The sequence below is a fragment of the Nomascus leucogenys genome, chromosome 11, assembly GCF_006542625.1.
Source record: "Nomascus leucogenys isolate Asia chromosome 11, Asia_NLE_v1, whole genome shotgun sequence".
Taxonomy (NCBI): domain Eukaryota; kingdom Metazoa; phylum Chordata; class Mammalia; order Primates; family Hylobatidae; genus Nomascus; species Nomascus leucogenys.
This window is the reverse complement of record NC_044391.1, coordinates 61490401-61517671: the sequence shown is the minus strand read 5'-3', so window position 1 is coordinate 61517671 and position 27271 is coordinate 61490401. Positions and strand designations below refer to the sequence as shown.

The 27271-nt window shown below is 35.3% G+C and overlaps 1 protein-coding gene and 1 pseudogene across 4 annotated transcripts in view; both read right to left on the bottom strand.

Moving 5' to 3' along the window:
• Window positions 1–27271, bottom strand: part of CNTN1 (contactin 1) — a 390240-nt gene that overhangs the window by 329474 nt on the left and 33495 nt on the right. The gene's annotated exons all lie outside the window — the stretch shown is intronic.
• On the bottom strand, window positions 15676–25919 carry LOC115837263 (annotated as a pseudogene).

Here is a 27271-nt window from a genome sequence, read left to right as displayed (position 1 = left end):
CATGTTCATTAACATCAGCACTAAGGGGAGAATGTGAGGTAAGCCAGACCCTCTACGTAGATATTTTTTAAAAAACAGATATTTTTTCAAAATCATATAAGGACAGTTTCTACCACTTAAAATATTTTAATGCCTTTACATAATCAACATTCATTAAGGGTTTTCTAGAGCATATAAGGAAAGAAACTTAAAATCCCAAGGTTATAGTCTCTTGAGATTCTACTCAAGCAACAGAGTATTATTCAAAGGACAATGAATGTGCTACACACGTTGTAGTTCTGAAACAGTGAATTTAGGACAAGTTAAATTGCAGCAAGGCATGGGCTAATAAACATTAAACAAAGCAGTTATTGTAAGCCAAGGCTCATCTATTATAAACATGTGACCATACAGGGCATAATAAAGCCTTTGTTTCTGTGTCAGTGCACGGTTGTCAAGGAGAATTATATATTCCAAATTTATTTTGTTAATGGCTCATAAAAAAACTTCATTAAATGTTTTGTAAATATTTTACAAATTTAAATTTAAGAATAAAAACATCAAGAAGATGAAAAAATTCACTCCAGTAGACCTCAGATAAATACAAATAAATAATGATAATAAAAATGGCTTCAATTTGAGAACCATAAAATATGGGTCACAAGATTCTGAAGATGTGCTTTGTCAATTAGCACCTTCTTATAGTAAACCCTTTAATTTATGAGGCTCTTTAGAGACCATATAACTTCATCTGACCAATGTAACAACACTTGGAGGTCAATAGGTAGATATTATCGCTATTTAGCAGAGAAGAAGCTATGGCTCTGTGGGATTCTTTCCTTAACTCATATAACGGTGATGCTGTGGGTCTGATACCACAGTCTTCTGACACCTAGTATATTGTTGTTTTCACTGAATTATAGTGTTTCTTTACAAAATCCTAGTTCATGTAGAAGCCACGAACCGAAAACCAGGGTTGCCTGGTTTACAGTTTATCATGGTTTCCTCTTGTCATGTAATCTAAACACTTTGTGAATTTCTCTTAGCTCTGCAGTGCCCTAGAGACACCTCCTTTATTTCTCTCTCTCCTTTGACTCGTTCTCCTGATACAAAATTTCCAGGCCAAAAGAACGAACCTAACCTAGAATGTAAGAAATTTGAGGATAGAAATTTTTGTCTATATGTTTTCCACAATGTCCATTTTGTCCAAGGCTACTGGGAATAGTGTCTGGCACACAGGAGATACTTAGTTAACTTTTATAAAAACATAAAAATTCCTCTGACTCAGTTTAAACTATTAACATCCCAGGATGTTTCATTTCACTCTCATGGTCAAATATATCAAATCTGCAGCCAAAACTATTGTAGTTTCAAACCCATCACTCTTCTGAAATAATTCCCAGTTAGATAATCAATAACTTCCTAATTTTTAAAAATGCAGCGGTCTCTTTTTGGTCTTCATCCTATTAGATTCCATTTAAAAACTGAACACTCTGTAAATGTCCTTTTTGTCACTGCCGTTGCTGTTTGATCCTACTTTTCTTTACCCGTCTTTGTTTTCTTCCTCCTGTACTGGCTGCTCTTCCATTATTTAAACAAATAATGAAATTCTTCAAGTTATGACCTTGGCTTCTTCTCACTCTGCTAGTTCTCTCTGGCCATATATTTTACAGCATGGTTTAAATTACCATATCTGTGCCATAAATACCCAAATCTATCTCTAGTCTTCATCTCCTGACTAAACAAAAGGATTAGATATCCTCTCTTCTTGAATGACCAGAGGATCTCAAACATCAGATCCTCAAGATAAATATATTTTCTTTATAATCCTCTTTCTCCAAAGTGCCTTTTCCTGAGTTCTCTCATTTCTATTCCCTCACTAGCATTTTTCCTCTTTTCTGATTCTCAACTAGTGTCCATGCTTTTTAATTTATTTTTTATTTTTTATTTTCAAAATAGAGATGGGGGTCTCACTATCTTGCCCAGACTGTTCTTAAACTCCTGGGTTCAAGTGATCCTCTGGCCTCGGCCTCCCAAAGAGCTGAGATTACAGGTGTGAGCCACCCTGTGCAGCTAATATCCATGCTTTCTAATTCTTTTTTAAAAAATGCAATCAAAAGAGAACTTTCAAATATTGCCAGCACCACACCCACCAACTAACTTTCATCTGTATTCATGCATTATATCTTTTCTTCTGTTAAAATACATGAGTTTCCCTACTTTACCTGGAGTGAATCCCTCCCTATATATCAGAACACATCCATACCTTTATAGCTACTTAGTGGCAATGCTCCAGAATATTCCCCTCCTGCCTCATTGATATTTCCTCTCTAGTAGATGAACTCATCATCATGCAAATCTGATTTTTAAAAAACTTTCCATCTTAGAAGTGACAGTCAGCCTTCCTAGATCTCACATCCTCATCCAGTTACTGTCCCATTTTTCTGCTTTCCTTTATAGCAACACTAAGAGCTGTTAATACTGTCTCCATTCCCCTCATTCTTCTGAACCAATTCAATCAGGCTTATCTTCTTACCACTCCAGGAAATAGCTCTTTTCACAGCCTCAGTGACGTCTACACCACAAAATTAAAGGTCCAAACTTCAGTTCTCATCTTATAGGGACTAGTAGGAGAATTTGATACAGTGGATCACTCCTTCCTTCTTGAGAGTCAGAACTTCCTAACCACATACGTAAAATAGTGAAAACCTCATCCCTAACATCCTAGACTCCAACTCTTCTCTTTCACCAGACTCTCCCCCTCACACAGCTTCACTGAAGCTCTCCACAACACCTATTGCCACAACACATAGATTTACTTTTCATGAAATGTAAACTCTGTGATTTTGGTCATGTTACTTAACCTATCAGAACTTCATTTTCTATTATCCATGAAAATGGCATTATTGTAAATAAGAGCTGGTTGCCTGAGTGGTTTCAAGGATTAAATGAAAAAAAATAAAAAAAAAACAACAAAAAAAACCCACATATATAACTACTACTATTACCATTGTATAGATAGTCCCTCATTTTCTTTATGACCTCACCCTAGCCCTACCACGTTATTAACAAAAAATATTGAATTATACTTATATTCTGGCTCTTATTCACCCAGAGGAAGTTCATTTGTTTGTTCATTTGAAAGATGTCTCAAGTAGTACGAACACACATCCCAATATCTGTACACTCCTGTGCATTACTAAGCATAAGGATAAAGAAAGAAATATTTTTTTCAGTCAAAGAAATCAGTGAATTGTGGTGGGTTAAACTGAAAGGTGGACAATAGAGGTATAGGCTGTTTACTGTACATTCAGTTTGCCACAATAACTGGCCCACTATGCGAAATCAATGACAATTTATAATGATTTACCTTATATCTTTAAGAGGACACAGCTCTATACAAGTATTATATAGCTCAGTCTCTCAGTGATTCTTACAAAATGAAAAAGAATTCCAGAGAGACAATAAAGTATTGATGCTTTTCAGATAGCACTAATAAATCAGGAGAACACCAGGTTAATCATTCCCATAACAATGCAAAGAAGCAAACTGGGCCGGGCGCGGTGGCTCACACTTGTAATCCCAGCACTTTGGGAGGCCGAGGTGGGCGGATCACGAGGTCAGGAGATCGAGACCACGGTGAAACCCCGTCTCTACTAAAAATACAAAAAAATTAGCCGGGCGTGGTGGCGGGCGCCTGTAGTCCCTGCTACTCGGAGAGGCTGAGGCAGGAGAATGGCGGGAACCCGGGAGGCGGAGCTTGCAGTGAGCCGAGATTGCGCCACTGCACTCCAGCCTGGGTGACAGAGCGAGACTCCGTCTCAAAAAACAAAAAACAAAAAAAAAAAAAAAAGAAGCAAACTGAAATAGTTCACTAATATCAAAGAATACTGTGGTATAAAACCAGGTAAAAGAACCTCAGGGGTGTTTTGTCTGTTTTCAAGTCTAGCACATTTTAATTTTAACTTAGCAAGAAAACATAGATAAAAAATATATATCGCACTTAAAATTTTTAGACTACTGTTTATCGTCAAAGCCTTTTCTCTTCCACTAAATTGTTTCTACAGCTTTATTTCTTTGACTCTATCCTATTTTTTTAAGCATAGTAATCTCCAATTAGGTCTGTCATAGACAAATCATTAATTAAATCAGTAAGCAAATAGATTTAACAAAACAGCAATATAAAAGACTTTACGAACAAATACATTAACATTATTTTTGTGATTAAATGAATACAGTGGAGTTAAAAGCCAAAGTTCTATTTAAATAAAGTTTTGATTTTACTTTGTGTTTTAAATAGCTTAGCAACAACAATATAAATAAGCACAACAGTTTTCAAGTACAACAACTATTTCAGCAAGGAAATAAATATTCTGAGAATATGTACAATAAGTGTGCACAATCAATCTTTAGAAACTTTTAATTATTTCAGCATATTTTGGAGACAATGTTATATAATTTACCAGGGCTTAGAAATCCCACTCTGTCCCTCACTATTTGTGAGAATTTAGCAAGCTACTATGCCACGGCCATCTCAGTTTCCTCTTCTGTAAAAGAATCTTACCTACCTCACCAGTTTGTTGCAGGGATTAATGATGAATTTTTTTATGTAAATAAAATGGAGTTACCCTTCATTTTTCCTTCTTCAACCCTGCAGACAGTCCCTTCCAATGTCTCTCACCTAACAGTTAACAATGAACCTGGCTTCTGCTCAGATATTCATTTATATCCCATCTATTATTTTATTCCCCAGCAAGTCTTCTTGTGTGCCTTCTTATTCCCTCAAAACTGCTAAAAACCACTGCCAGATCAATATGCCTAAAGCACCAAATTGTACATTCCATGGTCCTCTTCAAATATTTGCATTTAATACGACTGCCTACAGGATGATGTACAAACTCCTGAACTTTGTATTTTATGCCCTCCACAATGTGGGTCTCTGCCTGCACAGAGATCTAATTTAGTATCTAATACTCTCCTTTCATGAATACACCATTTCACTCAACTCAGACTACTGATTTCTGAGAAAGAAGTCATGCAAATTGAAGCCTTTGTTACCAAAGTAGTTTTTTGTTGCTTGTAATGTACTTGTCTTTATCTGTATCTCAACTTCCTATTAAGAAACACTTTTTTTTGGTATCAAATCACAGTCAAGTCCATCGACATTAATATGGCTAATTTTTCTTACCACTCCGTGTGTTATTATTTATTCTGTTAATTTAAAACAATATCTTCCTGACTAGATTCCTTATTTCCTCTCCCCTCTGCAAGCTATTCTCCAACCAGCAGCCAAATTGATATTTTAAAAGTGCAAATCGTATTAGCTAAGAGCTCCACTTAAAATCCACTAGTGGGTCCACATACTTAGAACACAAGGCAAAAGCATCATGCACCACTGTGCACCAGGCCAGCCACCTCATCACTTGTGCTGTGGAATCTATCACTTGGCTTTTGCTCACTAGGCTCCTGGCATGTTGTATTTTATCATCTTTTTTTGTCTATAATTCTTCTTCCATGTCTTTGCATGGCTTGCTTCTCTGAAGATACCTTCTCTGACCACCTTATCTAAAATAGTCACTAACACACACACACACACACACACACACACACACCCCTTCACAAAATATTGGAATACTATTATAATATGTACAAAATTCAACTGGTTTGAAAAGGCGAGATAGAAATGCCATGTATGATAATTACTTCATTTGTAAACTGTACACCCAGTGAGACAAACAAAAACATGAATTTCCCAACTGGAAACTAAATGATAGAGACAGAATGAGTTTTCACATTGATCTATGTTATCAGATTAATTATTTCCATTACACGTAATGTGTCTAGGCTATATTTGTTACAGTAGATAGTCAGGTAGGAGTGGGGCAGGAGAGGGCTCCCCGTACCCCACCAGGAATGTCAGGCAACCATCAGGTGATGGTCAGGCAGTTGTCACACTGCCTCTTCAAAGTAATAACTGGTTGCAGCCAGCATCAGGGAAAGGCAATTTCCTAATAGATAAAAACACCTGAACCTGGTGATTGACAGTTTCCTGATAAGACCTCAGGAACTGGGTGAGTGGGCTCAAGCATGCACAGTTCCAAGGCAAAATGGCAGTGTTTAACTGGTATATGACCTTCCATGGGCATTCCACTGGAAGAGGGAAGAATGCTTCATGTGAGCGTGCCTGTAACTCTAGTAAACACACTGCACATACTCATCTCCCAAGCGTTAGCAGACCATTGTGTATGTAGGCGACCCACCCCAAGGGAAAAATCAAGGGAAACGGGATGCAAGACTTTGGAAGTATGCCAACATATAAAACCCCAAATCAAAAGATCAAACCCCACACTTTTCCTTCAAGTTACCTATTGGGCCTCTTCCAAGGGTACTTTCCTTCCTTTTGTTCCTGCTCTAAAGCTTTTAAAAAAACTTTTACTCCTGCTCTTAAACTTACCTCTGTCTCTTTTTCTGTCTTATGCCCCTCAGTCAAATTCTTTCTTCTGAGGAGGCAAGAATTTAGATTGCTGCAGACCCTTATAGATTTGCTGCCAGTAACGTATTCATATATGATAATGGCTTATATGGTTGGTTCTTTAGTGAATAATACAGAATTAAGCTCGTTAATAAGTATTGGAATAGCCAAGATTATTTGAAGCAGATTTTAATACCTTAAAATGTTTTACAGTTAAGTATAATTTGGTAGTAGTAAGACTGCCAATATTTGGTCTTTTTTAAAAAGGAGCATTTGATGCCAATACCTGTACCTTGATGGAAAATGACAATAATGCAAGTGAGAATGCCACTAATAATTAAGTTGTTGCATCAATAATTGTTGGAAGGTTGAATATGTTTTACTGTTAAAGTAAATATCAATTCTGTGGAATAGACATTTTGTGATTTATGTCCAGTTTCATAAATAGGACTACCTAAGTGAGAACTAAACTTTGATTTTTTCCCTTCTCTTGCTCAAATTCCTATCTAAGGGACCAGGGAGTCATTCCCTACAAACCATAAAGTCTCATCAGAGGGGTTTTATTTAACCCTATACAACATACCTTACTTTCCAACCTGATTCTGGGATAACATCACATGACAGATAAAGAAATCAAAATATTTTAACCCCGAATACATTTCTTTGCCATATCTTAAAATAGCCCTGCAAAGTTGTCTTCTGTGGGGAAAATACTACATTCTGTAGAGAATCCCCTTGCCCTTTTCCAGGCCTTTTCCCTGGAAAATAGAGAATTGACTAAGAGGCTGGCACCTTTTTAGGTCTGATAAGAAATATTTACATTCTATTCTCTCTGAAGCCTGCCACCTGGAGGCTTAATTTGTATAATAAGAACCTTGTTCTCCATAATCCCTTATCTTAACCCAGACATTTTCTTTCTATTAATTCCAGATCTTTAGATAAACTCTTTCAACCAACTGCCAATCAGGACATCTTTAAATTCACCTATAAGCTGGAAACCTGGCCCCCTTCCAGTTATCCCACCTTTCCAGACAGAACCAATGTACATCTTACATGTATTGACTGATGTCTTATGGCCCCCTAAAATGTATAAAACTTATACATTTGTTGGCCAAGTACCTTGGGCACATGTTCTCAGCATCTCCTGAGGGTTGTGTCATAAGCCATGGTCACTCATATTTGGCTCACAATAAATCTCTTCAAATATTTTACAGAGTTTGACTCTTTTCATCAACATCACGAAAAATGAGAAACTAATAAAGTCATTTTAGTTCTGAAGATATTTGGCAGAACAAAATAACGAAAATGTTAACATATCTCCCAGTTGGGAAACAGTCAAGGAAATTTGGTGCAATTCAATATGGACTTTTTATAGCTGCTAAATATGGTGATTATGAAGATTATGTGACAATATGGATCACATCAAATATTAAGTGAATGAAGCAGATTATACATTGTTACAGTCCAATCACAAACATGTAAGGAAACATTTGTTTAGGAAACAAAGGGCTCAAATAAACACATAAAATAAATATGATTATTTTTCCAAATGTTCTCCCGAACAGTAATTTTATTTTCCTAATATGTAACATGGGTGTTAAACGCCTCCATGAAAAGTTCTTGCACCAAAAGTTCTCCCTTCTCAATATATCTATGAATCTATCATTAGCAATTTCTCCTCTGGTCATCCTTAAAAACTGCTGTAACGAACAATTCTTTCCACCTTTTAATCCACACGTTCAACCTGAATGGCTTTAACAGCTGTCTTTTACTCCCTTAATTCCCAAATATTTCTTTTCTAACTACTACTTCTATTCTAAGTTTCAGTCCTATGTATTCTGATATCAACTGAAAGATATAGCAGTTTCTTGCAAAGATTTGTAGCATCTTTTGTACAAAAATGTTAACAGGAATTCCTTCAATCACCTCTGGCCCTCTGTAGCATTTTATGCTACCATGCTAGAAAACCTCAGCGCAAATTTCACTTCTTTCTCTACCTTTCCCATCACAACGCACCAGTTCCCAAATGCAGGCTATTCCATTCCAGAAATCTACCGAAATTGATGCATCTTTTCCACCCTCATTCCCTTCATGCGTTCATCTCTGTGTTTTGTTTTGTTCTTTTATTTTTTTTAATTTAATTTAAAGTTCCAGGATACATGTGCAGGATGTGCAGGTTTGTTACATAGGTAAATGTGTGTCATGGTGGTTTGCTGAACCTATCAACCCATCACCTAGGTATTAAGTCCCACATGCATTTGCTATTTAACCTGATGCTTTCCCTCCCTCTACCCCTGCTACCGACAGGCCCCAGTGTGTATTGTTCCCCTCCCTGTGTCCATGTGGTCTCATTGTTCAGCTTCCACTTATATGTGAGAACATGTGGTGTTTGGTTTTCTGTTCCTGTGTTAGTTTGCTGAGGATAATGGCTTCTGGCTCCAACCATGTCCCTGCAAAGGACATGATCTCATTCTTTTTCATGGCTGCATAGTGTTCTATGGTGTATATGTGAAACCCAAAACTGTAACAACCCTAGAAGAAAATCTAGGCAATACCATTCAGGACATAGGCACAGGCAAAGATTTCATGACAAAAACATCAAAAGCAATTGCAACAAAAGCAAAAATTGATAATTGGGACTTAATTAAACTAAAGGGCTCTGCACAGCAAAAGAAACTATCATCAGAGCAAACAGACAACCTACAAAATGGGAGAATATTTTTGCAATCTATCTAACATCCAGAATCTACAAGGAGCTTAAACAAATTTACAAGAAAACAAAACAAAACAACCCATTACAAAGTGGGCAAAGGACATGAACAAACACTTCTCAAAAGAAGACATTTATGGGGCCAACAAACATGTTTTGTTTTTTCCTAAACACCCATTCTAAATACTTAGCCTTTGTTACCTAATTTAATCTTTACACCAGTCATATGTATTAGCATCATATTGTTGACAAAACTGATGTACAAAAAGATAAGTAATTTGATAACACAGCTAGTATGTGGCAGAGTTGGCAACCTTAACTATTCCAACAATCTCCCTGCCTCTTTGTCATTCATTGCAATTTTTTTAACATTATTTTGTCCTGCATTGCCCACATGATTACATTCGAACTCAAAAGCATCACAAAGAAAGTCCTTGAATGTCTAGAGCAAGTCTAACTGTCCAAGTTTATCACTTGTCACTCCCGCCCCACACCTTGTGTTCCTTCCAAACTCAATAGAAAGACTCAGGACACAACTGGTCCTTGCCCAACCCCATTGCTTGTGAATACCTCAACTGGTTAGAAAACTGTTGCAATTATTCTCCCTAGACATCCTTCACAACAAGACTCAGACGTTTCTTCTTTAATGAAGCCTCCCATTCCCCCAGCCTCAACCTGCAGAATAATTTGTCCTGCTCGCCGCATTCCCATTATACAGTTTTCATATATTTAACTCATTACCTACTGTAAGGTAACAGAATTTAATTACTGGCTATTCCATCTTGCTTACTTAATAATAATCTCATCCAGAGTAGAGATTGGGTCTTACTCATCATTGTATCATTGTCTCATCCAGTATTAGTTGCACATCCATCATATGCTAATGCTTCACTCAGTGCCTGGCATATTTGATTAATGATTGAGGAGGAAAATTATCAGAGCACCATGAATCAGTTTTCAAGGACTGAAAACTGATTGCTTATAAGGCCTTATAAGAGAATTAATAGCAAAGGCTTACAGGTCTCTAGGAATAGAAGTCAAAGGACATGAGAGAACACAAGATATAGAAATTAGGGAAGATTGCTTGAGTCCAGAAGTTTGAGGCTGCAGTGAGCTATGATCACACCATTGCACTCCAGCCTGGGCAACAGACTGAGACTCTGTCTCACAAAAAATATAAATAAATAAATAAATTAATTAATTAATTAAAAACATACACTTAAAGAAGAAAGATGAAAGAGTTGACAAGCAGCAAAGAAAAGACAAACTTTACTCACTTGAAAATGTTGTCATTTCCAAAATACGAAGTAATTAAATGCGAGTTAATTTGGATAGAATTCTCTGCAAAAAAAGACAAACCATTTTCCTCTGTCCCTTTTTGTGTAAATTCAGTTCAGCTATTGAGCACAAGAACTACTATGGTGAAATACCACTCTACCAAATGCTTTTAGTTTTAGCCCATTTAAGCTATTGTAAACTCAACTTGGCAGTCACCTTGCTGAACAGTGAAAGAGCAGGATAAATGAAACTTCCCTGAAGTTCTTTTTATCATCGAACAGTAGGGGAGCATTATTGGCTTCATTCAGTTGTGGCTAGGTTACACGGGTTATATTTTAAGTACTTTAGGCCAAAATCCCACTGTAATGTGATATTATTGGGTCAGTTTGTCTGACTTGAGAAAAAGCCCTATTATAAGTAGAAGGAGTTTTGTCTCATTTCTTCAGAATATATATACAAAACTCTTGGAAATTTTGAAAGCTTAGACTTTTTCCCCCTACAGTAAAGAGAGAAAAAAAGGAAAATAAATTCTGCTTCACAAAGAAAAATTAAAAAACAATAGCAAGTTTAAATGTATTCAATTAGAAATGATAATACATTATGAATTCATTTCTAGAATTTTTAAAATTTTTCCATTAAAATTTATTTCATCTAATAATAGTTATTTGTAAATATCCATCACAAAAGATGAGTAAAAATAGGATAAATACTTGTATCAAGGAAAATAAGTCTGAAGTGAAATGATATAATGTCTACTTCTCTGAGATTTGGCATTTACTAGTGGTAACTCAATGTCACATTTCATCATCTGTAAAATAGAATTAATGCCTAATGCACAGGCTATTTCAAGTGTTAAGTTGATATTTATAATATCCAGTGCAAATAGTTGCTAATAGATGTCATTTAAAATGAAATTTAAATACATCAATAGCCTTGTAATTAAAGTTAAATGATCAGATTATTTCTAATTAAACCCATTGTTTTAGTTTATCACTCTTCTATCTTTTTGTGATGTATGATAATTTAGAGAGCATATACAGGAAGAAAAAGGGATGGATCATAAAAATGAGGGAAGCTTCCTCATTAGAGTTTTTCTTGGAACCACCATTGTAAAATGAAGAAATATGGATTACGGTTTGATTCTTCTACACTTAACTGATATCAAAAAACAGATTTATTAAATTAAAGCTGCTTTAAAGTGAAGTAAACAAACCAGCGTAAGGACATAGTCAATAAAACTAGAAATATCTGTCCAGCTTCCTATCCCAGGAAGTTTATTGTTTTTTGTCTATTTTAAATATCAATTGTCTGGGCATGTATGCAATTGTTTATTGAAACGACTTCAGTAGATATTCCATAGATCACTTCATTCACTAACCATCAATTATATATATAGGATGCTAGGAATTGAGTGCAAAAAGGTAAAAGTTCCAGGCAGTGAGAAATGGCCAGGTGTACAGGAGGGGTATTCGCCCATTTTCATACTGCTAGGGAGAAATACCCAAGACTAAATAATTGATAAGGAAAAAGAGGTATAATGAATTCACAGTTCCACATGGTAGGGGAGGCCTCACAATCAGGGTGGAAGGCAAAGAAAGAGCAAAAGCACATCTTAAGTGGCGGCAGGCAAGAGAGTGTGTGCAGGGGAACTGCCCTTTATAAAACCATCAAATCTTATGAGACTTATTCAGTATCACGAGAACAACATGGGAAAACCCACTCCCATCATTCAATTACCTCCTACTGGGTCCCTCCCACAGCATGTGGGGACTATGGGAGCTACAATTCAAGATGAGATTTGGGTGGGGACACAGCAAAACCATATCAGGAGGGGACAAGGGGAAGCTCTCAGAGTTATTTCAGTGCTAGAGATAAGGCTGAAGAGGGAGGCCAAGGCTGGGCCCTAAAGCGTCTTTTATTCCATGTTACCATGCCTGACATTTGTCAAGGATGCAATGAAGAGGCACTAAACTATTTTATGTAAGGAATTGACACATTTTGTGCTTATGATCAATCATTTTGGCTAAGGTTTTAGAAGAAAATACTGTAAGTATGAACAGCAGTTAGAGTTACTATAATTTCCAGAAGAAAGGTGATAGAAATCCGAATTGGGGCAAAAAGTAAAAAGATAAGGAGGATAGCATAGATTTTAAAATATATTGGGGGTAAATCTGCATTATGCAATGATTGACACCATTTTACTTCTATGGCCATCCAAATCAAAGGTCACAACTTCAGCTCGAATGTAACTATGATTATTTACATACTCCTTTGTTTTAATTACAGTAGATTTATAACATGTTTCATTACAAGGTTGAGTTATCTACCCTTTATTTTTCATCACTCTCAGATTTATCTGGCAGATCTTGTGAATTTATTTACCCTCATGAAGTTTAGAGTCCATTATTTTGTGTAGTTCATAAGAATTTATGTTGAATTTTTGAGGGGAATTTATTGAATGTATGGACTAACATAGGAAGCTCAGATTTCTTTACACTGTAAGTCTAACAATCCAAAAGCAAGATATGGCATGTCTTTCTGTCTATTCATATCCTCCTTTCTAATCCTTGGTAGTGTAATATGTTTTCTTCTTATTGATCTTGGACATTTACTAATGTTTATTTCAATATAGTTTCTCCTTTGTATTGTTACTACTACTGAGGTCTGTTCTTTCCTTGTATTTTCCTCAAAATATGTTTATAATAGTATTTCAAGGACACAGAAAAATATAAGATACCCCTGTAGTAAACAATCTCTGTCAAACTCTAGCATTTGACCATACTTGTTTCAATTATTTCTTAAAGAAAGAAAACATTACAGATATGGCTGAAGCCTCTGTTTACCTTTCCAGATCCCCTCCCAAGTGGGATTGCCAGATAAAATGCAAGACTCCCTGTTAAATTTGAATTTCAGATAAACAATGAAGAAATATTTAGTGTAAGTATGTCTCATATGATATACAATTTAAATGTATTTTTATTTGCTAAATCTGACATCCTTATGCCTGAGGTCTAGAAATATCCTGAAATTGTTTTTTAATCACAGCGTTTCTTACACATTTCAAAACGCTGCACATTATGTGATCAACAACATTTTAAAGCATTGTTTTGCATGCCTTCAAATCTTATATAAATGATACAATATGTTTCATTCTGCAACTAGCTTTTTAAACTAAATGCTGAGATTTTGAGATTTATCCTTATTGACTATCCAAGTTGTTTACTCATTTGAAATGCAGTTTTTCCTTATTACAAACAAGATTAAAATTAATACGCTCATAGATTTCTTCTCATTTTTCTTATGTATTTGTGAGAGATTCTCCAAAATGGGTTCTTAAGCTCCACTGCACACTAGAATCCCCTGAGGAGCTTTATAACATACTGACGCCGGAAAAATGTCTCTGGTATTTCTGACTTAACTGGTTTGTAGTGCAGCCTGGGTACTGGTATGACTGTCATGCGCACGCAAGGTTAAGAACCACTGTTCTTCTCCAGCATATGTGTTTAGAAGTGAAGTTGCTAGGTTGAAGGGCCTATGAATCTCCTATTATACTAAATATCGCCGGATTGGGCTCCAGAGTGCTTTTATTAGTTCAAAATCCCGTCGACTACAGATAGAACTTTCCACTGCTATGCTTTTTAATTTTTGCAAATTTGGTAGACAGAAAACATTAAATCTCTGTAGTTTTATTTTGCATTTCCTTGACTGTTAGTGCCATTGAGCCTCGTTTCATGTATTTACTGACCGTTCAGATGTTCTCTTCTCTGATACGCCTGTTCACAATATTTGACCCTTTATTAATGGGTCATTTATATTTCAGTTATTGAGTTATAAAATTTTTATATCTTTTTTGTGGTTCCTTTTCTATTGTAGGTCTTGTATATTGCGTTTGCTAGTTTATGGCTTAACTTCAAACTGTATTTAACGATGTCCTTTGTCAAAATGAAGCTTTGCATTTTTAATCTTTCCCTTTTGCTTTCTGTAATTTGTTTAAGAAATGCTTCACAACACAAAAGTCAACCACATATTTTCAAATATTCTTTTTCTAAAGATTAAATGTTTTTTACCCTTCAAAATTCTGATGGACTTGAATTATTTTATTAGTGTGAAGTAAAGATTTCTACCCTAGCTCCCAAAATAAAACAGCAGTTTTCCCAGTGCCATTTGTGGAATAGTTTTCTTTTCCCCCACTAGTTGGTATATCCATATAATGACATCAGTGTAAGTTTCTGAGCTCTCTGTTTTGTTCAACATTGTATACTCTGAACAAATATCATATTATTATGAAATTATGCTAAACTTGGTATGCGATACAGCAGTTCCCCTTCACTTGTTCTTCAAAATCACTTTGGGATTTATAGATTATTTATCAAGAATACACAAACTTATTACTATCTTATTAAAAGTTTTTAAAAATACAGAATATACACTGAATTATAATTTCAATCTCTGCGTATTTTAATATTTGATTTTTCTCTTATGATCTCTTAATGTGGTGCCTCAATCCAGAACCATATTTGAGTTCCTAGAGTAAGCCACACTTAGTGGTGGTATATTACTGTATATTTGTGATGTTTCATTCTAGTTGCTAGTCTTTTATTCTGATCTTTGTTTCAAGTTCTATTGTCTATACATCTTTTTAATTTGTCAGATTTTGGTAGTAATGTAATGCTAGATTAGAAAATATAATTGTGTGATGGTTAATACTGAGTGTCAACTTGATTGGATTGAAAGATACAAAGTATTAATCCTGGGTGTGTCTGTGAGGGTGCCACCAAAGTAGATTAACAGTTGAGTCAGTTGGCTGGGGAAGGCAAACCCACCCTGAGTCTGGTGGGTGCAATCTACTCAGCTGCCAGCAAATATAAAGCAGGCAGAAAAATGTGAAAGGAGAGACTGGCCTAGCCTCCCAGCCTACATCTTTCTTCCATGCTGAATGCTTCCTGCCCTTGAACATCTGACTCCAGGTTCTTCAGTTTTGGGACCCAGACTGGCTCTCCTTGCTCCTCAGCTTGCAGACAGCCTATTGTGGGACCTTGTGATCATGTAAATTAATACTTAATAAACTCATATATATATATATATATATATATATATATATATATATACTCCCATATATATAAGTATATATATATATATATATACTCCCATATATATAAGTATATATATATATATATATACTCCCATATATATAAGTATATATATATACACATATACATATATCCTATTAGTTCTGTCCCTCTAGAGAACCCTGACTACTATACAAGTGTAAATATTTATGTTCTTATCTTTTCAAATAGCTTGAAGTGCTACAAGCATCTGTTTCTCTTGTAGTGCTTCAAACTATTTGAAGATAAAAAATTTATATATGAAATCCACCAACCAATCTGGATTTATACTGATTTGGAGGGGGGAATATCTCCATGATAAAGTTTTTGAATTTTTTTCTTTAGCAATTGGTCTCTGTTCTCAAGGATCAGTTTCACTCATTTCTATTTTCTTAGAAAAATACTGATTTCGTGTAGGATTTAAAATTTATTTTTATAATGTTGAAAAAACTACCCTTATGCAATTCTTTTAATGTCTTCTGCCTCTGAGGTATTTCCCCATTTCCAGTTCTTAATGTATTTGTGCTTTCACCACCAGCGTCCTGATTAGGTTAGTCACTGTTTTTAGTTTGTTTGTTTGTTTGTTTAAGACCCAGTTATTGGGTTGATTTGTTAGCTCTGTTTTGTCTGTTCTCTAAGACATTTCTTTTCTGCTTTAAATTATTAAATATTTTCATTTGTTTAACTTATTGTATTATGTGTGAGTTAGTTACCAAAATTATTTATTTTCATTCTTTATCAATGCAAGTGTTCATGGCTAGGAACTTGCCTCTAGTTACTGTGACTTAATTGTATACCATAGGTCTTCATATATAATGCTTTATTATATTTATTTTCCAAGTAATCTGCTCTTTTGCTCTGAACTTCATCTTTAACCCAAAAGCCACTTGTGAGAGCCACTTATTTCACTGTGATCAGTGAAGCTAATACTTTTCCTTTGGGAAATATGTTAGCAATTTCTTTCTGATCTATTATTTTTTTTCTCATGTGAATATTGCAAGAGCTTTTTAAACCATATCTTATAATTATATTATTAAGATCTATGCATTACTTTTGGTCTATTTGTTTGCCGTGGTCTGAGAGATAAATTAGAATATCCTATACAAATTAGAATATTGTTTTACTATATTTCTGTCCATTTTACTTGTGCCTATGTATTAATGACTGCCAGATCTTCATTATCATTTACATGCCTTTTACACTTCCAAGTGCTCATGTCTGATTGATTGATTCTGTATGTGTTTGTGTGTGTCAGAATAGTGGTCTATTTAAGAGAAAGTGGCCCTGGCTCACAGAGTGCTGCCTTTTCCTTCAGCTTCCCCTGGGGATTGGATGTTTGTATGAGGCCAGCATGTCTTGCCCCATCTTTCTGAGACAGCTGCAGGATAATCACAATAGATGTTTTCTCCTCTGCTTATTCCACAGTTCTCTTCCGGCAAAGATGGCAAGCAATTGTGATTTCCTCAATGAGACCTACCTCCCCCGCCTCTCTGTAGTAACAAATGGAGGACAGGAGAGTTCCTACAGCCTGCTCAAACATGTTGCTTCTATTCACTCAAACCAAGGACTGTTAATTTTCCTCTTCAGCATCCCCCAATGCTCTGGAAAATGTTTGCATCTGGCTGGCTGTGTCTGAAATATGTAACTCCATATGCCCTCTGTCAGTATCTTCCTGCACCCTGATTTGATATTTATTGCATTTGACAGCTCTTCATCTTAAATTGTGATTCAAGATTATAGATGTCCCTATTTTTGACAAAAACATGGTTTACCTTTTTCTCGTTATTCTTGTTTACATGATTTCAGAGGAGAGAAAGAGGAAGTATCTTTGGTCGCCTTTCTCACAGTTAGGATTCCGTTATAACTTTGAAAATTACTGATGCTTTGAGCTTCACTCTAAACAAATGAAATCAGAATTTTTAAGACTCAGCCCAAAAGGTGTTTAATTTGATAAACTCAATAGGTGATTTTTCCATGGGAACGATGCCCATTGCCTTAGCCAAACAATAAATATTAATAAACATAAATAAATAAAATTATAGACTTTTAATAATATTTAAAATATTCTAGTTACCTTTCTTTGTATGTACCAAATGTGTATTTTGAGGAATCTTCTTATGTTGTTTGAAGTTTCTTGTCACTTCTAAATAAGAGTACTAAACTGACTTCCATAAAAGCTACTGATTTTAATCTAAGAAAGTATACATAGCTTTAATTATTGAATATATGTCTACTGAGGGTTTTTGGGGAGACAAAGCCTGTTTTGGTTCTGTGGAACTCTTTGGTGTTGAAATATTCTGATCTTTAAGGAATGAACAAAATATCCTTTGAAACATTCAACAATGATGATTTAAATAGTCAACCCACAATAGTTATCCAACCTTTCTTTGCAGTATAATCTTCTTTTACACTATCATAAAATCATATGCCTAGTAAAATGATTGTTTTACTATTCCTCAGTTGCACATCATGCTTTTCCTGATGAATGACTTTGCTCTTACTCTACTGAAATGAATCTTCTCAACTTAGTTGATAAATTATACTTCTTGTGAAAAAACACCTCCAAAATCAATTTCTCTTCCTTCAAGTTTTCCTGACCCAGATGTTGGTTCTCCATTTGTAAATACAATGGGCAATTTCATCTGTATTTTTCTTAGCATGCTTATTATGTTATATTAATTTGCATACTTGACTTTTCCCTTAGTGATAAATTGTAATGATAATAGAATATGTGATAGTTATTTGGCATCTACGAAATTCCAGGTAACAGATTAGGTCATTGTTTGCATTAATCCTCAAACATATAAGCTAGGTAACATCACTTTTTCCATTTTCCTAATGAGAAAATGTGGGCTGAATGAAGGTGAGCAGTTTGTCCCAAATCACGCAACTAGCCAAGGCCAGTATTTAAATGTCTCATTGCAGAAGCAGTGCTCTTCATCCATGATGCCCTGCAGTGCCCTAAAGGGCTACTGCCTTTTCAGGGTCTTGCTCAGTAACTTTTACATGGTAAACCCTAGGATATTTATTACATTGAATCTCACCACTTAACCCTTACCATTAGTTTGATCTTAAATGGGCTGTTTTCATATAATTATAAATGTGGAACCCTCAAGTTAACATTTTGAATGTTTCTGTTTCCTCATTATACTCCAGCATTTTAATCAGAATATGTTCTCAGCTAGAGAACTTGGCCTAATCATTAGTTCTTATGCTCTCTCTGCCTTTTAGTGGACTCCAATTGTTTTGTAGATCTGAATTGACAGCAATTACATAAAGCAGCCAGAGGATGATTAGCTTGGAAAGCTGAATTTTGTCAAGTTAATTACCAGTGGTGCACACTGACTTTGATTCATGGATATGGCTTTTTGCAGAGCTCTTAAGATGTTAATCAGCCAACACTTATTTTTTACAGTTTAATGGAAATGTCAGAAGGAGAGTTGCGGGGAAAACCCAGGAACAGAGACACTGGTGAGCAGTGAATCACCAAATATAAAAGAAACGTTCACTTTAAAGAAGTGTTTTCAGGCTACTTGATCATGAAATGAACACTCCTTTAACTGCTGGAGCTGCAATCAAATCAATCGTCAGTGTTCTTGACAAATGTGAGGATCAATTGAAAGACTGTACTCTTTCACAGACAAACTTTCTAAATTCCACTCAATGGAGCTGTGTGGCAGTAGAGATAAATGTAAAAAGACAAGAACGAATATTTATTCTTTTTAAATATAAAATATTTAGAATGTATTATATACTTTATCAAATTGGAAATATTCTGCAAACTCTTCCTAGTTCAACGTTGAACAAACACTACTGGCAATAAAGAATTCCTCACAATCAAGTCCTTTAGTTGCTTTTTAAGCCTGCTGCCTTTCTTTATCTCATGGTGCCAAAAATCTCTTGTACTTCTTCCTCTGGCAGGGGAAGGGGGAGGGCAGGAAGACCTCCTTACTTGAACACTTTTGAGAATAGCGTGATAGTAAAATTATGAACCCCACATTGTGCTGTCAAATTTTGCCACTGAATATATTTTAATTTCTGAAAAAAATCTGACTTTTAAAATAAGGAATCCAAATCTAGAATGTGTATTTCAGCCATCATTTTTAAGCTATCTGTTTGTGACCAAAAAAAAAAATAAATAAATAAGCAAAAATAGTTGCCTTATTCCGGTTTATAAGCTTTTTGTTAGGAGGCAACATTCTATTTTAAGGACACTGTATTTTGTATTTCGAAAACTGCAAATCAAGTGTAACATCTGCCAACAAAATATTATAACCAAATACATCTACTTACTGTATTTATAAATATTCTCTCCTGGTTTACCTGTCTCCACTCAGAGCCCAAATTCATACCCAGGAACTGTGTCTCTTTTATAAACAGAATGCAGAAGCTTCTAGGCTCTGTACTGATTATCATATCCATTAGGTGACTACAAGAATAAATTTTCTAGTAAAAATAACAAGGCAGTTGTAACTTTTGAAGCTAATTAAAATATACACCAACCCTATGAGTAAGGAGAGAGAGTAATAAAAAATGCCTGCTTCATTTATGAATATTATGTAGGCAAAATTAGCATTTTGATATTAAGAAAAATGTCAAAGAATGCTACTGGATTAGGGAGTTTTATATTAGTGAAATAATTTGAAAGAAAGGATTTTTATAGAATTGATTCCTGTCAGCTTATCCAAACATTTGGACAAAAATTCTGTAGGCAAATCATTAACACTTCAGTGCTTTTCTTTGAGGTTTCCTCAATAGAGACACTAATAGGATTTCTGAGCAAATATGGATTTCAATGTTCTTTTGCATTACATTAAAGACCATCACAGTCAGTGGTTTCTCATGCCCCTCTATGCACTAGAGGGGAAAACAACTCAGCTACAATTCTGCAGTGAAGTTTTCCTGGCAGACTATCAGCATGGTCTACATAATTATTTGACATCTTCAAATATTTCATTTTTGAAGTTTGAGAATTTTGGATAATGAATCTGTAAAATGTATTTGGTGTAATTTCATAAATCATTATGATAAATTAAAATATTATGCTGCAGTTCTGTTCCAAACTTTTACACGGGAATGTTCTCTTAATGTTGAATGTCCCCATTTATCATTGGAATTTTCCTTAGTTCTCCACATATTAAATTTATGAAATTTAATAAGATGTTTTCAAAGATAGCTAGAAAGTAGACATAACATTATCAGATACTATACATACTGAATACTTTGCAAAAAAATTACTGCCTAAATTAAGCACTATAGTCTTAAAATTGCTTTGACCTTTCCATACGGTGAGGCAAATGGTTTAATGAGCAACTACTCTAGCTTTTCTCATTTGCAATTTAACATTTTCTATTTTATAGTACAAATATTTTTTCAGTCATTGATTCAACAAATATTTTCAGATTTCCTTCTGCACCAAGAATGTAATGATTACCAAAACCAAATTCCTGTTCCCCAAGAGTTCATAATTTAGTGAAAGATTATAAAGCAATACATGCATGTTACGTGCTTATTTTGTTCCTGTATTAGAATCTAATTAGACTGTTTAAATCACCCAAAAGCCCCCCAGTCAGAAATAACCACAGTTAAATTACTGGGATATCTAAATATGTATTTGTGTGTATTTGTTAGGTTTGTAGTCACTGTTTTTATTGATTAGAAATGGTCAATAGTGGCAATTTGATACAGTTCAATCTAATTAATATATTCCACTGTATGTGTGACCCACAATTTTCTGCAGTTGAATATTGAAATTATTATCAATACTTTCTATAATAAGTAGTGCTAATAAACTATGGTATATTGCATACCTGGTCACATCAATCTTTGTGTATATCTTTTCATTCTTTCCCCAATAAAAATCCCTGCGAGCAAGATATCTAAAGAATATGTACATTTTAAAAAACTTTTGAAATTTATATTTTTAAATTGTGCTGAGGATTTTTTGCTCAGACTGTTGTTTCCGTTTCAATTTGACAAATGGTGTTTTGAAAATTAATGGCTGCTTTATCCATTTTCCCCATGGTTTTCTATTATCTGTCAAATCAACTTTGGTCATTTACGGTTTACTAAAAAGTTTATACTTCACTCCTGTTTGGCCTTTTTAAAAAATATAGAATTGTCATAGTATTTGCTTTATTGTTAAGGGAAAAAACACCCAAAATATGTTGTTATATCCCTCCCACCATCATTTCTAACATTAGACATTTCTTTTCTCCTTTGTTTTCCTATATGTCTTGCCAAGGATTGGTCTATTTTAATGACCTTGTCAAAGAACAAATATTAAATTAAAAATGGCATTTCCCCTTTTTATCCCAATTTTTAAATTTAAGCTTTTGTTTTTGGTGATTTTTTTCTTCTTTACTTTCCTCAAGTATATATTCTTATTCTTTTTTTCTAATGCTTAGTTTGTTTAATTGTTAGTTTCCTTATTTTCCGGCTTTACTATGCCTGTTGCATAATATCTTTTTTGATAGTCATTTAAACTGTTAAATCTCATTTTACACATTATATTAACATTTACATTGCAAGGCATTCCATCACAAATATTACAGATTGATAAAAACTTCACACACATACTCCCCCAAATTGAAACCAGATACAGTCACTTTACTAAATCAATAAAATAATAAAAGCAATGGAAATGTTATTATAACTATTTTAAAACAATAAGGCCTCAGACACTCTGGAAAAGATATTCTCTTACAACTATTATAGAACATGTCAGTGGTATGAAATTATATTACATGAAAGTTAGCAAATACCCATTAATTAAGTCCACTCTAATAATGACAATGACTTTAGGATCTGATATGTAGTCATTGGATACATTCCTATTTGGACAACTGTCAAAAGGAACATAGATATTGGGCAACTGAGGTCATTTCTAATGAGGTTCTCAACTATGTAAAGGTGAGGTGTGTTTTCAGCATACCATGGACAGTTACATCCCTGCTACAGTCACCATCAGGTTTACTAAACAGAATCTAACAGCACACTTGACTCACTGTGCTCACAGCTGGAGACACTTTAGAACTCTTTCCCCATCATCCTCCACAGTGCACCCTCCACCCTTCTCTGAGAATCTCCAAGGTATGCCCTTGAAACAAAATAAAGAAGAGAAGGGGCTTTGCCCCTCCCATTTCTGACCAACTAGCGGTTTGGCATAGCAGTGTACTACAAAATTCTCACACCCTGCAACAGTCAGCCACCACTGGGAGCATGGCTACTTTTGCCATAATCTAAACTTTAAAAAGTCTCATAATGAGAAAATGGGTGTGTAGGAAGATTTAGAGGGAAGGGACAGCACTGAAAAGAGTTGAGCAATGTTTCTTTTATTCTTCTCAGCTTTTTTAGACTCAAAACAAGTTCTTGAGGACACATCAAATTGCTGTAGTCCTTTCTTACCGTTGGTCAAAACAAAACAAATGATAGAAAGTGTCCCCTTCCTTTCTCTACTCCCCCCAAAATGCATAATACAGTAAGAAGGTACTATTGAGATGTGCTATTTTGGAAGAAATTAAAATTGGGATATGTAGTGAGGCTATTCATATCAAGTTGCCAGGTTAGCATTTCACAGCCAGTGTCTGTGACCAGCAAGGAGTAGTGGAACTGAGCGGACCGCTTTCACTGTCTCCTCACTGTAGTCCAACCTTCTGGCTAGGATTCATCCTGCCATCCACCTTCACAAATCATTGGCTCAACTGTAAATACATGGCTTGACTGTATCACACCAACTGCTTTATTTTGGGCACAATGGAGTGCATTGGGAGCTGTATGAAAAAGCTTGTGGACTCCATGCTCGCGATAGCTTCAAACAACTGAAAATTCATTTGCTTGGGCAGGCTTCTGAAATATGTTTCCCAGTTATCTGTATCAAACATCAGGTTTCACTGCATTGATGGCTTGCATGAGGCACTCATATGTGGTCTGAACAAATTTCCGTGCGTTCTCACCGTGTCCCCATGATAACCACTGCAGTAAAGAGTGATGTCGACATTAACAATATCACCTTCTTCCAAGGACTGTCTGGAATTCTGTGGGAAAATATAATAACTCAGAGGAGAAGGATAACAATTTCTTGCAATGCATGCTGAGTGTACAGCATGGTCTGATCCTTCAGTAGTTACACCTGGTTTAACCATCCCAGCAGCAATATCCAAAACTTCTCTAGCAGCTTAGATACAAGTCGGATCCCTTTTAATCTTCAGATCAGAATGATTTAACTTGAGAAGTATCTTTAAGAGCCTGCTCAGATTCAGACATTCCCAAGGAATGATCAGTAAAATCTGGTCTTTGACAGTAACTTGGCACCGGTCTTGTTGGCATCAGTGGATAATGCGGTCTAAGTTTACCAGTATACGGATATTAACACTGGCCCAAGGGTCAGTGTTAATATCACCTTCTACAGTCCAGGAAGACACTTCTTGCTTTTCCTTTTCATCTTTTGCTTTCTTATGTAATAATTTGTGAGCAGTTCAATTTTATTTGAGATATTCTGTGAGCAGAAGTGCAAGCCTTGATGCCAAGTTGATGCAGGTAGGACAATAGAGATTGTCCTGGGGACTCCAGCCACCTGTCTCCTTGGCCGCCATGCTGCCTGCCTGCTGGGGGAGTACTCACCCAGAAGAGGAGGAGGAAGAGGAAGCCTGTGCATCATTTTATATGTACTTTTTAATCTCTGTTATTTTCTAAACATGATAAAATTGTAAAAGGGACTGTTTTCCTAAGAGTTAATTAAGAGAGTCATTTATCTCAAATGTAAAATGGGTTGATTTGGTAAACATTGTTGGTGTTCAGAGCCATTCCAAATCCCACTTCTCATCTGCCTTCCTTTCCTATAGAATGTGGACAGCCAACATTTTTGTCAAGTCCTTACAACTAGGGTCTAGTTCTACCCAATGAGATACTATAGAAGTTGCTAGGTCGTACTTCCAGGAAAGCTCTGGAAGAGGTCTTACAGAGCTTACCACTAGTTTCCCTTTTTTTGGTCCTCTACTCTTCCCCTTGTTCCTGCCTGGATATGGTCATTTGCCCAAAGGCTTAGCAATCATCTTCAACATGAGGATAAAACCACACACTTAGGATACTATGGAGCAGGAGAGGGGGGAGAAAAAGCAGAGATACTTAAGAATGTCCTGGAGTTAACGCACAGATCGAAACTGCCTGCCTCTGGACTTCCTGTTTCATGAAAAAAACAAAGCCTTGTCTTATTTATACTACTTTCATTATGTTTTCTCCTTCTAGCTGCTAAAATTAATGTTAATTGAAAGCATGGCTGTTGTTGATGTCAGTCCTCAACCCAGAATCCCTTTTTACTAATCAGTACGAATGTCTCCCAGCTACCGTGAGCACATAGCTGCACTCTTCTCTGGGAAACTGTCCTGGCCTAAGAAGAGATGCCTTACTCTGGGCATGACACATCAGCCAATGGTTTCGTGATAGGACAGTCCAAAAGCACTGCTGCTCTGCCTGAGGGCGGACACCCGTACAGCGTCGTTTGGATGCCAGTTTATATTGGGAGCGATTGAGACTAGACTTCAGTCTCTCATCCCACTCGAACACATTATTCTATTTCCCTCACTTACGGATTTGTCCTGAGTATATTTCCTTAATAAATCACTTGCATCTGGGAAGGCTTTTCAAATTCAGTGCATATTTTTATGTTAGGATTTTTAATAAATATCCTATATTTATTTTATAGATAAAGGGTGTAGCATGTGTAGTTTTTGCTTTTTAGAATTTTTCAATAATTTGTCTGCGGCCTAATATAGGATTGATTTTGTTTGGATACATGGAAATTTGAAAATAAAGTGTTTTTTCTAAATAAGTTACAAGTTTAGTATATAAGTTAATCTTATTAGTTCTATCACTTAAATCCAATATGTTTATATTATTTATCATTTGAGTCTCCTTGTATTTATAACAGTTTCTTAAAATTCGCATGTACATTTTCTGGCTCATTCAGGTCCATCCTTTTTTTTTATCTGTGATGTACATTTTCTTACCATCTATAAAACTAATCCTCTACATTCCATTTATCCTCTTTGCTTTGAATTCTGTTGAGTATTTCTGCTTTTCATTTGCTGTTATATTTGTCTGACATTCTTCTTATTTTATTTAAAGCTTTATGTCATTTTAAACACAATGACTAAAATCTTTTAAACTTTTCTCTTGTAAATAGCATATATCAGGAATTTTTTGGCCCCAATCTTAAGAGTCTTTGATTTTTGCATTGTTTTTCCTCTTTTGACAATTTGTCCTTGCAGAAGTCTAGTTAACCATCACATTTACTATACTGTATCATATATTTTAAAAATAATATTTCCTCATGTTCATTATCAGACATTTTTAATTATTATAATAAAAAAGAACATGAGGAAGCATTTTAAATAAATACTTTCATTATTAGAATTTTTAAATTCTCATCTCAAATTCATGAGGGTGGTTTCCCTCATGCTGTTCTGGTGATGGTGCATGAGTCTTAGGAGATCTGACGGTTGTATAAGCACCTGGCATTTCCCCTGCTGGTACTTACCTCATCCTGCCACCCTGTGAAGAAGGTGCCTGCTTCTCCTTTGTCCTCCATCATGATTGTAAGTTTCCTGAGGTCTCGCCAGCCATGCAGAACTGTGAGTCAATGAAACCTCTTTCCTTTATAAATTACCCAGTCTGGGGTACTGCTTCATAGCAGTGTGAGAACGAAGTAATACATCCCTTTTCTCAAATTTCTTCATACGTACTATTTTAAAGCCAGAACGTAGTTTCTGAATTGTTTTAACATTTTTCCAAAATATTTTAATATTTGTATTACTTTTTACCACATCAGCAATAATAAAGAATAGCTATATTCGAATCCTGGAGTGGGTAAAATTTATTTTCTTCTGTTTGCCACATTCTTTCCCCCTCCCTAGTCATTAAACAAAAGGTTTTATTATTCTTGAAATGTTAGATATTTTGCCATACTTGTGTATTGATTTCTTCTCATCAGTTATTACTATACAAATGCTGACTCAAGACTTCCTTGAACTCATGAAACTTTTTTTCCCCACTATTTTAAATTATTGCTTCTCCTGTTTGCTGTTTTTTTTTCAATTGAGTGCCTACTAAACACCTATTTAATCTCAGAGCTCTGGCCTCCTTGTGTCAAAGAAATATTGTACTGGACAAATTTAACCAGGCAAGAAAAACTTTACTCAAGACTATTGCAGTAGTTGAAAGGGATTAAACTCAACTCCACCAAAACAATAAGTAAGAGAGATTTTAAGAGCTGAGGTGAGCTAGTGGACAGGTACTGAAGAATGTTATGATGAGGCTGGTGATTAGGTCAACTGTGTTTGCTAATTGGCACTTGTTGAAATTAGGTTCTACTCTCCTATAGAAACTAAGAGATAGGGGTAGGGGTGCTATCTTCCTTAATGATTATATTTCAAAGAGATGGCTCCCAGGTCCTTGAGAAATACATTTCTGGATTGTAAAACTGGCTACAGGCTGGGCTGGGAAAAGATTTATGTATGTCTCAAAGGGGTAGAGAAAGAATTTTCCATTACAAGTTTTCTTTTTTTTTTCTTTTTCTTTTTCTTGTTTTTGAGACGGAGTTTCACTTTTGTTGCCCAGGCTGGAGTGCAATGGTGTAATCTCAGTCTCCAGTAGTTACTGAATCAATGACTATATGCAAGTTATTTCACTCCTCTGAGCGTTTCTTATAAAACAGAAAAAAAAAAA